The sequence below is a fragment of the Artibeus jamaicensis genome, unplaced genomic scaffold, assembly GCF_021234435.1.
Source record: "Artibeus jamaicensis isolate MK-2021 breed Jamaican fruit bat unplaced genomic scaffold, CSHL_Jam_final contig_787, whole genome shotgun sequence".
Classification (NCBI taxonomy): domain Eukaryota; kingdom Metazoa; phylum Chordata; class Mammalia; order Chiroptera; family Phyllostomidae; genus Artibeus; species Artibeus jamaicensis.
Genome location: NW_026521972.1, coordinates 3,807,054 through 3,820,452, shown reverse-complemented (window position 1 = coordinate 3,820,452; position 13,399 = coordinate 3,807,054). Strand labels below are relative to the sequence as shown.

The 13,399-nt window shown below is 40.6% G+C and overlaps 1 protein-coding gene across 1 annotated transcript in view; it reads left to right on the top strand.

Annotated features, from left to right (window-relative positions):
* Nucleotides 1-2,767: 2,767 nt before the first annotated feature.
* The window catches only part of SEMA3D (semaphorin 3D), a 200,374-nt gene continuing 189,742 nt past the window's right edge, over nt 2,768-13,399 (top strand). The window contains exon 1 of the mRNA XM_037129036.2: nt 2,768-3,126. The gene's annotated coding sequence lies outside the window, so the exon portion shown is untranslated. The remainder of the gene's footprint in view (nt 3,127-13,399) is intronic.

Sequence of the window (13,399 nt, the reverse complement as noted above, 5' to 3'; positions counted from 1 at the left end):
ATGCTTTGAGAAATAGTGTATTTCCCATTATCTGTAACATATCTATTACCATATAGTAAAAATAACTTACATTCTGTGAGTCCTCATGGAGATGGGTGAGAGGTGGTATGTCACAGAGGAAGCCTGGACCTTCAAGACAAGTTTACCATTATTCCAAGCATCTGAAAAATACATCTTTTTCTTTTTCCTTTCCTTTCTTCTCCTCCCTCCACCCCAATGCTGATACAGCATAGCAGCATTATGTAGCCCTGATAACATAAGCATCTCTTTCAATATAATTAAGGTTCACTTGTTGAATACGAAATAGTCAATCTTGGAGATAAACTGAACTGTGTAACATATTTTATTTTAACAAAACTTAATGTAAAGAGACTTTTCTCACTGGGTGTTATTGCAAGGACTTAGCTAGGACATTAGCCCTACAGGAGAGATGACCAATTCTTTTGGTGACAGTACATTTCAAATTCTTACAAAGGGTGGTGACAACATGTTGGTGGGATTCCAGAGAGTTAGTAGAAAATCAGAAGTAAATCCAGTGACTGATTAGCATCATCATATCCATTGTTTTCATTAACTCATTTAATACTCAAATATTTCTTAAATACCTACCATATGCAACCCACTCTGAAAAGTACCCTGAGAATTGAAAAGCCACGGACACGGCTGAGGCCATCCATCACAACTCTGGGCTGTGCAGTTGATTCTGTCTGCTGTGTGCACAGAATAATTAAAAGGGTGGGAAGCATAGAACCCTGTTTCCAGATGTTGTCTTCCGGATGCTGAAATAAAGACAGCTTAAATGTGAAATCAGGGTACTTCAAACTAAATCAGTCCAATGCAAATCCACAGGCACTGTTTTAGGGGCAGGGGAAACACAGACCAAAAAAAGACCACACTCTGGTAAGAGATGAAGACACATGTATAACTATATGATGTACCAGGAAAAGGGCTTATAATAGTAGTGAAATCAAGGTGCTTTGGAAAATAGGAATGAGTGATTAATTCCGTAGGGGCTTTGTGGAAAGGTTAAAAGAGTAGCAATAAGGAGATGTTGTTTCATTTGAGTATATTAAGCTCGTACTGAGACAGGAGGGAAACAGGGGAAATCCAGAGTTAACAACAATGCTAGTTAAACACAATATTCTGGCCAATAAAATGACAAAATTATTAAAAAATTAATGAATAGAGAACTTAAAAAAAATAAAACTACTACTTGTGAACCTACCATGTGCAAAACCCCAAGCAGTGCTGTGAGAGGCAAAAGAGGTATTTTGTCCTTATAATGAGTTTACAATTTGGACTAAGGAGCAATGGCATTTATTTTATACACACACACACACACACACACATATATGCAAAAAACACACTAAAGGTATGATTAATTACAAAATGAGTGGTACAACACTGAACATAAAGCAGTCAGAACAAGTTTCTATGGATTGAATTAGCCTATAGAAAGTTAACTTTTCCTATACCAGAAGAGGAAAATTATGGGGTTGGCTGGTTGGCAGTCAAAACCAAGGTGACAGAGATGGGCAGCATGAGGCATAGGAAAGAACCTTGGTTGGAGTTAGGAAACTTGTCTCCCTCCTACCCTGGCTCTGACACCAACCATCTGTAACTTAAAATGACTCATTTAGTTTCCCTGGCCCAAAGCTCTCTGCTGTTGAGGGGAGGATGAATGAAGAGTCTCCTTCCCCTTTTCAGTTCTTCCATCTTTGCCATTGTTTGCTCACTACCCCAAACTAAAACATCCCTTGTCATTGTCAAGGGAGCTCTGGGACCTTACAAGCTGTGCTCTTAAATCAAGCTGACAAACGCAGGACCCCATAGTTGTTCCCTGCCACTCCAGGGCTCTACTCCAAGTCAGTTTTATGTTCGGGGCTGTAAGCATGAGGTATGGGATTATAGACCTAGTTCCAATCGCGGAAGGTTTACAATCCAGATAATAAGGCCCAAGCTTCAGGACTCATCATTAGCAGGGGCCCTTTCCAGGTCCTCAAAGGCAGCCCCGCAATAAACGTGGTCATGATTTTGCAAAATCTGTAGAATTAAACTATTCCTGCATTACTTTTCTTAGAGGGTCCCTCCTCCAAATTGTGTAAGTTCCAGTCTCCTGAAAACGTGGATCTACCACTTGTCCCCGTGTAATTCCAATTTCCCTGTTGCATGACCAAGGTGTGTACAAATCGACACACGCAACCTCCTAAAACAGGAGTAGGTGACATTACCCTGTTGGCCTGGTATGAGGTAAAGGAGAAAGATTTACATCTTTGGGTTTGTTTCCTTTACCTTGGTCTTTCCTAGATGTTACCTCTTTAATGGGGGACTGATCACCCCATGCTTGTTCTTTCAGGGCCAGTGGAACGGCTTTTTACATACTGAACTTGAGTACTGTTTTTGAAGCTTAGAATTTTTAGGACAATCTCTGTTCTGTTCTTTCCGCAGGAGGTCCTTAGAGACTTTACGGTTTTGCATAAACAGGTACCAAGTCCCTTGTGAGCGAGGACCCCGATATCAGAGGTTGCTTTACAGAGTGCCCTGTCCAGGGGGAAAAAAAAAAAGAAAGAAAGAAAAAAAAACATCTCGGCGCGACTGGAGCTACATTTAATTCTCGCTGCTGACAGCCTGCGCGCGGGCAGGGATGGACTTCTGCGGCTGGGGAGTTCTGGCGTGTGCAGAGGGAGGGGGAGCGGAGGGCCGGGGGAGGAGATCGGAAGGGGAGAGGTAATCCCCGTCGTTTCGAGCATCCCCTTTTTAGAAAGACTGAGTCTCTCCCAGGACAGCTGCTGCGGTCACACCACAAACTTAAAAGCCGTCCTCCCGCTCGCAGCGTGCCTTTCCTCGCCACCCTCTCCTCCCCAAAGCCCCAGCTGGTGCCTGGATCTCCGCCGGTCCGGGCGCGGTGCTCCGGGGGCAGCAGCGCCCCCTGCCTCCCGGCGCGGCTTCTGCGGCCGCCTCCTCCGCGCTCCGCCAGGGCCGCCGGCGGCTCCGCCGCTCCGCCGCTCGGAGGAGCTCACGCCGGGGCGCTGGGTCGGCACCTCGCACGCCCTCAGCCTGCATCCGCTCCTTCTCTCCCTGAAGGGACGTCGGGCAAAGACCGAGGGAGAGAAGCGTTCGCGGCAGGTAAGGCTGGTTTGGGGTCACCTGCTAGTCCTGTGGGAGGGCGCGCTAGGGACCGCGGTGTTAAGCGGGGGTGACCGTATTTGGGGGTGGCCGCGGATCCAAGGTGAGGATGCGGAGCGGCGGGGAGATGAGGACGTGTCCCGGGAAAGAAAAGCGCTCGGAGCAGACGGAGTTGGCACGAGGGGAACCGACGGCGGGTCGGCGCACTGGGGAGCGGACGGCCTTTGCGCGCCCAGCGGAGACGGCGTGGCGGCGGGGCGAGTCCCGTCTCTCCGCTGCCCGAGCCTCCTCCGGCTGCCAGCACCTCGCAAAGTTTTCCTCCCGAGACGCGCCCAGTAACTTCTCGCCTTCCTCGCCCCCTCCCCGGCCGGCGCGGAAGGCAGCGCGTCGGAACGTGCCCGGCGGCTTTCGCCGGCTGCAGGTTCTTTTGGAGACGCGCCGGTGGGCACAGGCTGGGGAGGACTGGACCACGGTCGTCTGCGCCCCCGCTCGTTCCTTTCCCCCTCGGGCTGGGAGAAGGGAGGAGGAGACCGTGGTGATTGTTTTTGTTATGGTGCTTTTGAGGAGTGATGGACGACGCCTTTTCCCTGGCAAGGGAATCGCGCAGCTCCGTCGGATAGAAACTTGCATCCTCCTGCACCCAGAGGGGGAAGTGGCAATAAGAGCCCAGCCCCAAAGCTTAGGAAATGCAGTTGCTGCACACGCACTTTTTCTGGAGCGGGTCAGCCCCGGGGAGCCCACGGCTGGGCTCCGTCCTGAAAGACCCGAATTTGACTCCGGCCGGGAATGTAACCCAGTGAAGGATCCGTTTTCTCCCGGGCGTTCCCTCCCGGCTCCCTGCTGACCCTCCCCGAGCTGACGCGGTAATCAGCTGCCCTGGCAGCGTCCGGGCCGTTTTCAACACTGGACGATCCCCCCTCATTCCTGACTTATGTTCAACCTCGTGTGTTGAGTTACTCTGCTTCGGCCCCAGCGCGCGGAGGGCACTTGACAGGAGGAGGCGACGCCGCGATCTCGCCCGCGGACTGGGGACTGGACGGGAACGGCACGCGCGACAGCTGGGGCGGCCCGGGTCCCGCGTTCAGTGTTACGGAGATCGGATTTAAATGGGCGAACTTTTCGCCACTTAGACGCGGATGAGGCTGTAAATAAAAGCGAGAGCCTCTACGAGGGCTCCTCTTTCTCCACCAAACCCTTTCATTCTTCCTTAGCTACTCTGTGCTGTTTGCACAAGCAAAATAAAACAGCGGGGAGAGGGGAGGGATTTAAAATCACCAGTTTAGCAGGAAAAGGTTCTCCTCTTGACTGTGTGTGTGTGTGTGTGTGTGTGTGTGTGTGTGTGTGTGTGTATTTGAGGGGATCGTGGGGGAGGTAGAGGGCATGGGACCCTCCTGGGTCTGGTGCTGCTATTCTGTAACCCTGGCAACCGCCGGGGCGAGAGCGGTCAGCGCCTTCCGGGTTCTACACGTGGAAAGAAAAATGTGAAGGGTGGGGAAGGGAGAGAGCCGCATGTCATCACTCCAGTGATGCCTTGCTTCTCCCGCTGCTCCGAGGCCAGACAGCAAGGAGAATGAGTAGGAAGGGTTGGGTTTGGAAGACAGCAGCCCCAGGCAGGAATTGCTTTAACTGTCCAGCTTTGGAATCGCTGAGGTGCAGCTAAAGCTGGTCAGAGGGGCCTTCACTGACAGACTACAAAGGGATGGTCCGGATCAGGGAGATGGGAAAAGACCTTGGCCTTTGGAAAAGAAAGGCCAGGAAATACAGGAAGGTGATGTGGGAAGAGATAAGGATGGGGTCAAGAGGTAACTGAGAGACAATAAAACAGCTCTCATCTGGAATGACAACATTTCAAATGGAATTTGCCCACTTATGAAATGGAAAATGAGTGGAGAAGGAAAGGGACATTTATCAAACACTTACTGCATCTTAGGTGCTTTGTATATTATCATAATGATTATTTCTACCAATACTACCCAAGAGGACATTATTCATTCTCTCTCCTTCCCTCTCCCTCCCCTCCCCCCTCAAAAAAGCAGAGCCCTGGCTGGTGTGGTTCAGTGGATTGAGTGCTCACCTTCGAACCAAAGGGTCACTGGTTCCATTCCCAGTCAGTGCACATGCCTGGGTTGCCAGCCAGGTCCCCAGTAGGGGGCGCTTGAGAGGCAACCACACATTGATGTTTGTCTCCCTCACGTTTTCTAAAAATAAATACATAAAATCTTTAAAAAATTTTTTAAAAGAAAACAAGCAGATACAGGGTTGGAAATGGGTGGTGTCCCATTTTGGCTCTTTGAATCTTAAAGAATCATAATTATTAAAAATGATGTTGATGGTTTGGGAAATAGACAAAGCAGTTATTCTCATTTCAGAGATAAGAATAATGAAATGTAAAAGTGTTAATTGATGTATCCAAATATAAGCTAGTAGGGTCCTGAGCTGAATTTGGAACTGTTTTCAGGCATCTTTCCACCACCCGACTTAAAAGAAGGACTTTTCTAAGATCAGTTTGCCTTTGTATCTGTGTATTATAATTTACAAGGGAAGAACATCTGAGTGATGGATTAAATGAAGTCCATGGATGAGGATTTATGTAGAGGTCACATCGAGTCTGCAGGCCAAGAATCATATATACATGATATTTATAATCTATAGTCATCTAGATCTTATTGTAGTTTATATGAATTATTAATGGCTTTAATAATGTTTGTAAAGAATAATTAAAAAATATATTTTGTCAAATAGTAACCCCACATTCATGCTGAGAAAATTTCCTGAGATTAATGAAGTTTTCTTTGGTCTACTTGTTGCCTTCATGACTTGAATACCTAAAACCTTACTTCATATTTCAGCACCATTGGTTCACCTTTGTAACAGTCTGTTGCCTATTGACTTAGGAGGAGTAATGATTTGACTTCTGTTACCTTCCTTTCTGAGAAAAATATCTGGCAGTGCAAAATGTTTTGGAATTATCAGGAAGCTATTATTATCAACACAGAAGGAAGTAGAAGTAAAAAGTAGAGAAATAATTATGTGGCTTTTCTTTTGCTTTTTTTCAGAATTGTCTTCATAGCTACATCTTAGTGAATTTATTTGCTATGTATATTCCCATGGGAAAAATGCACAAAGATAAACTAAATTTTTAATCTATTTGTGTAGAGGGGATGGTAAGGTTGGGAGTGAGAATTATTTTTGGTGTCAAGGAAGGTTTAGAATGTAAACAATTATGAAGGTAGAGGAAGTACACGTAGTGTTTCCAATGACAGACTAACAAGTCAGCTATATGTTTGAACTTGTCATTGAGGTAAATTACTCTGAATTCTTTTCCAAAACTAGAAAAATATATTGTTTGGGCCTGGAATTAAATTAAGATAGCACCTTTGCAACACCTTTTGAATTATTTTGAAATTTAAGTATTGATATTACACTTAAATTATTAAACATGAATAAATACAAATTATTAAAAATGGATAAATACTTAAATGCTTCTCAAAACCAGAATGTATAATGAAGTATACCATTCATATTTAGATTGAAATGACTTTGCTGATTTTAATCTATGTGAATATTTGATCCTTTATCTCCATGTTAATAATATTTAATAATGTATAATAGTCATGAATCAGGATATCATTAACCAACTTGTTGGTCTTCCAGTGTAAATTTAGATTCTTTGCTCATTCTTTTGCAAAGCTCAATAAGCTACACATATTACCCTTCCATAGAAATGTATAAGATAAACCAAGAATTAAGTGACTAAAATTTGTAGGTATGTCTGCATGTTCCTGGATCTATCTTCTCTCTAAAGATGTGGGGCCCTCTGCTTCGGAAATCAGGATGTACTCTGTGCTCCTGGTTTTTGCTATAGGGCTTTTAACATAACTTCAATCTGCTATGTTTTTAAAGCTGGTGGTTAATAGTATTTCTGTTAGTGAAGTTTACTAGCAAATCACAAGTGGAAATATTTGCTCTGTTTTTCTAATTAAACATAATTAAGGATCACTAAGTGGGATTATTACTACTGAGAACAAAATCAGCAAAATAAGCACAAAGTCTAAATTATTGAACATCTTAAGAGAAATATAGTACTATTGCTTTCATGAGAAACGAACACAGTGATATGGAGATATGAAGGTGCCATTATTAATCTACCATCAGATAAATGTTCAATTTGTTTTTCCTACATTAATTATTCATTTTACTATGTCTTCCACTTATCTAATATCTTGCATATCCTAAATAGCTTATAGGGATTATGATGCCATATTTATTCTAGAAATGAGCCTATATAAGCTGTACCTAATAACTGAGATACATTTATTATCAGTGTGTATGAACTGTTTAAAAACAATGTCCAGAAAGATAGATATCATATTAATTTGCTTAAATAGGCCAGTAGGAGACTTTTTTCCAAATATTGAGAGCTGGGCCCATGCCTAATGATGTAACAATCTCAAATTATATCTGAATAATCTGGTTTTCTTGGATGAGATGTATAAACTCAGTGTTAGGCTTTTACTCCCCTTTGTTGTCTTTTATCTTTATTCTAGAGACTAGTCCATACATGTGAAATTAAGGCATTCTTGGGTTTTAGTATCTGTTGTTGCTTTTAGATAAATATTTCCTCTTCATTTCTGCAGTGATGGTTCTATGAAAGTAAGAAATGTTTCCTAAAGTGAAAGTAAATAATATTCTTATTTGGAGGAACACTTTCAATTTTGAAATTGAACACGTCATTTCAAAAATAAATATTTGGAATACTCAGAATTCTGAGTTTACTTGTAACACTAAATAATGGGCCAATGGAAGTTAATACTAATTTGAGTTTTCTTATTGGAATGGACTGCGTATTTTTTGTAGTTCTTTTATTATTGCGGTAATAATTTTCATTACAGATCTAGTTCATGATAATCACTAAAAAGCTAGAAAATACAGATGAGCGTAAAATAGAGAAGTGTTAGTAAAATTTTACTCATAAATTTACTACATACAAAGATATATATTAATTCTTAATTAAACATGAAATTCACTTTAAAAATGAATTTTATATGTGACACCTAGTGTCTAGCTCTCCATTTCTAATACCAAACCATGGATCTTTGGAGAGATGGCTGGTTCTAGGATTGGGGCAGGAACTGTACAAGGTGACCCAGGATCACCTTGTAGTGCCAAAAAATTGTGCTGAAAACATACACACACGCACACACACCACCGTCACCACGTGCACACAAGGATAGAGGCATATCAAAGAGACACAGGAATTAATTCGCAGAACTCCCTGACCAGAGCAGGAACAATTTAAACAACAACAAAAAATAGTAATGATTGATCCTAAGTTTAAAATAAACATGTACAAGACTATGAAAATATAAATAAAAGGGGAAGAAAAGAGAAATCTCCCATGCAGTAGAATTTAAAATAATATATAGCTACTCTGTCCTCAAGGAAGAAACTTTGTACTTCTCGTATGTGAGGTGAGGATGGTTACTTCCTCCAAAATGTACAGCCTGGGAAGAGGCGGAGGGAGTCCTTTATAGTGAATAAGCCTGTGAGGCACTATCTCAGCCAGATGGTCAAAGTCAACATCAACAGTCATGAAGCCGGTTGATAGTATGTGCGCTGGATATGATGGGATCAAAATGGCATGTTATTTCTGCAATCTTTCTCCTAAAACTCCTATCCCCAATGACTAAGAGAACAGTATCAAACTCCAATAGAGGGGACTCCGTCATGTACTTGACCATTACTCCTCCAACCTGTCAAGGCCATCAAAACCAAGGAAAGTCTGAGTTACCATCAAAGGCAAGTGGAAGACAAAGAGACACAACTAAATGTAATGTGGCAATCCTGGGTGGGATCCGTGGAAGGAAAAAGAACGTTAGATAAACAGTAATGAGATAGGAATAAACTCTATACTATAGTTTAAAATATATCAGTATTGGTTCTTTAATGGTAACAAATGTCCATATTAATATAAGGTATAAAAATAACAAGAAAAAGTAGGTGTGGAGTGTAGGAGAATTCTGTACTATCTTCTTAATGTCCTGAAAAATAAAGTGTATTTTAAAAAATTAGATTTCAAGACATACAAATTAATCATGGTGAAAAATTATATAAAAGGTGAATATTTGGTCAGCAAGATTAATATCATTCAATTAAATGCTTACTTTATGAGGGGTGACCCAAAATATCCCCGAATTTATTTATAAAAAATGTGTATTTATTCTTACATGTTTAAAGTTGAGCCATCTTCAGAGAACTCTCCATTTGATTCAATACACCTGCCGAGATGGTTTTTCCACTACTTGGAATAGTTTTGGAACTTATGGATTTTGATGCCTGTTAGTACTGCTTCAATTTTTTGTCTCACCTCTTCCACATCAGCAAAATGTTTTCCTTTGAGGACTTTTTTCATCCAGGGAAACCAGAAAAATCACTTGGGGTGATACCAGGTGAGTAGGGAAGGTAGGGAATGGGGGTCATGCTGATTTTGGTCAAAAACTGCTGAACACTCAGCGTGACGTGGGCAGGTGTGCTTGTAAATCATTTATCATGAAATGGGAAAAGGTATTGAAAGAGCCTTCAAGAAAAAAAAATCACTGAAGCCAAACTCAGCCTCTCACAACAATGCCAGCTGGCACACTGATACAGACAGATTCTTAGAACACTCACCTAGTGGGGTCAGCCTGCACTACAAGATTTTCTGCCCTCCAGAGATAATTCTGGCTTCTTTTGGGCCCCCCCTTATATTATCCTAGTTCAAAGTACTACTATTTTGCCATTTTTATACTGTTGATGCTAAATGTAATTAGATATAATAATAAACTGGTGTTTAGTGACCTACTCTCAGAATTACTTACTTTTCTAAATTTATTATTTGGATTGCTAAAAATTTCAAGATCACTGTTATTATAGGTATTCGTGCAAAGGAACCTATATGTTAGTCATGTCCTATAAATCAATCTTAAATATTAAAAGAGAAGGCAAATATTTTTCCTACTTCTTTCTTTGCTATTTTATTGATATTGACAAGATCTATCATCAATACCAGATGTCTTCATGTATAGACGATGATTATGCTTCCAAAATTTTTGCCGAAATGGCTTGGTGACTGTTTATTCTTTCTTCTTCTCTTCGAATCTCAAGGAATCTACTACATTAAGTATGTTAAAGATTATTTCCTATCAAATATTATATGTATCATACACATATCGTTACTTTGAAAATTAAGTTTACCTAGTAGTCCTCCACCTTCCCCCAGATTTCTAGAAGCTGTATATTACAGCCAAAGTAGGAGGGGCAGGAACTAAGGGCTGCCATTTTTCTTTCTACCTATTTTATGTTTTCTAAAGGCTTTCCCTCATTCTACACAGGTACTTCCTTTGTCTCTGTGTATATATATATATATATATATATATATATATATATATATATATATCTCATTCTTTCTTGTTTCAAATTGTTGCACATGTTTAAAAATTTTAAGATTTACTCTCTCTTAGTAAGCTCTTCTTATAATTGCACCAAAAGTCTTGTCATTTTACCTTTTTTATCTAAGCTCTTATACATGTTTATGTCTTATTTTTTGTTGTTACCTCACATTTATAATTATTTAACAGTTACGTAATTCTGTACTTTGCAGTTAACTACAATTCTGCTGAATTTGTTTTACTGTGACAATTGCTAAGAAATGTAGGTATATGTTTTTTTTTTCTTTCAGTTTTTAGTTTGTAGAGTCAGAGAATAAAACATTTCAAGGACGTGTTCAGGAACAGTTATAGAACCTGACCCCAGAACGTGTGACTAAAAGGCCTTTTTTTGGTGATGCCCCACTGGGTTCCCTGAAACAATGAAAATGTCTGAGAAAGACTCAAATCAGCATGACTAATATGCTGTGGGTTCTCATTGGAATCTTAGATTCTGGGTTTTCTTTTTTGTTACACAAAAGAATTTAATAACTTTATTTTAAAAAAGGAGATTGTGCCTACAGTTATTTAACTCAATAAAAAAGAGGAATGAAAAAAATAGAATATTCTGACCAAAACCTTTTAAAGTGTATACCTAGCTTGTATAACAGATATGTGCAATGAACACTTTTGCATTTTTTTCTTCCTGCCAATAAAATTGTAAGTACTCCTGTCTTATCTCCTATTAATATGTTTTCAAGTAATTGATGGCTAGTGAACTCATAATTATAACTACAGTGTTGTTTTTAAAAATATCTTTGTTAATGAAAATAACCATTTCAATCCTTATCAATTTTGAGTTCTAACCTTCCACATTAGGGGAAAAATTACTAAACAGTAGCATAATTGTGTACTTATTAATTTTACCATTGATATATATTTTGATTAAACATTCACTCTTCTGGCCACATTAGCTTCTGCTTATATTTTCAGTTCATATCTAGTCTCATTAGTGTGTTATAAGTTGCTCCTGAGCAGGTCGGTAGAAGGCTAAGTAGCCAGACTATTCTGTCTGCAAAAGTATTTGCATGATGAAATAGTGCAAGATGAGTTATTTGTAATTTTAAAATGGGAAGTTAATACAAGTCAAGATTATCGTATCAACTTTTGAAGTTAAGATTTGTATCACCTGTGAAGTAGCTGTTCAAGAGCATTTCTACTGGATATGCCGACGAGAGAATAGCACTTCCCCTTCTTTGGCTTGATCCACATTTCCCACAGCCACGGGGATTGTTGTCTCAGACTACTCTGTGATGAGGTCTGGCAGGAGTGTTCGCTGTGCAGGTTTTAGAAAGGGCAAGTTTTTGGCAGGAGTAGCTTGCGTAGAGAAGGAATGCTGTGCTCACACATGTGCACTCAATAAAGCCGTCGGAAAGCTCGGGCTAACATGCTACAGATACCTCTCTCCATCCTACCCCGGCTCCGCATGGTGATGGTTTAGAAACCGTCTTTTTCATGTGTCACCGTCACACAGGCCTTATCATATGCCAGGAAATGACCCTTCTGATTCGTATTTCAGAAGTTATTAGAGTACAGTGGGTAGTCATTTTATATCCCGCGCACTTGCACTTGAGATTTACATTACATTCAGATCTGCATTCTCCTAGTGTTTATCAGTCACACAACCATCATCTGCACAACAGCCAACAATCACCCCTTTTATATATTTGTGACTCTTGCTAATTTCTGACAATCAGAAATAAAGTTAGAGGTTCCCCTTTTTTCTTTACTTATTGTATAGAAGCTGTGTTGAAAAGTGTTTTTCTTTAAGTAGGTAATGTATTAGGATGAAAAAAAGTCTTGTAAATTCCTTAAATTAATACAAATACAAACCATTGTCAACCCTGTGGGCTGACAATCTCTGCATTCTTTCCTCATGGGGCATCACTGGCTGCGCTGACTTCTCTTTCATTTGAAATAATTTTGACTTTCATTTCCACCTCCTTTCCTGGCCCTCGGGTCATGCCCAGTCTGCATGCCAGCCCCTCATACCTTCACTAAATCTTGCTTCAAAAAATGCTTTTCAGGCCGTCTTTCCACCTGCCCTTCATCTTCTACAGCTCCTAACAACTCTTCCCCTCCCTTACTTCTAGTATCACAAGGCCAAGGTTCTGAAGAATAGGAACCAAATGGTTGTTACTTCCACATCTTTCTCCATATTCTCATAGCAGGTGACCAAGTCTCATACATAATTAATATGCAGTCTCTAGTGCTTTAATTGAAATTAATCCATTCAGACTCCATTGCCTCTGTTTTTTCCTCTTGTGACTACTTTGGATATATATTTTATCACCAGGTCTTTCACACATGTATTCATCATAAAGGTTATTTCACACATAATTCATATTCCTCTTGATGGCTTTCTGTTTCTAATTTCCTCTTCATCTTTTCTTTAATTCAAGAAGTATTTAAAGAGTGCCTGTGATGTGCTGGGCACTATAAAAGTCGCTGATGAAAGACAGATCAAAAAATATGCTTGCTATCCTGAAGTAGACAATTATAGGAGGGTTCATTTTCATCATGGGTTAAGTTAGTCTCTTTGTGATATTAAATCTAATGAACGTAAGATTCTGTTCATAGTCTTGGTCTTTTCTCTCTACAGGGTTTTGATGAATCATATCATCTTCCTTGACTCTGCTTGTATCTATCTGGAGATGATGCCCAGAACATTATCCCAACCCTGACTTCTCTCTCAGGTCATTTATTTTACCATTACAACACCTGTGTGTTGGTCCTCATTGTTAATACTCCCTAAGGAGGTCACTGTGGGAAAGTTTTAGAGTCTCTGATTTGTTTAACTCTATGCTGGG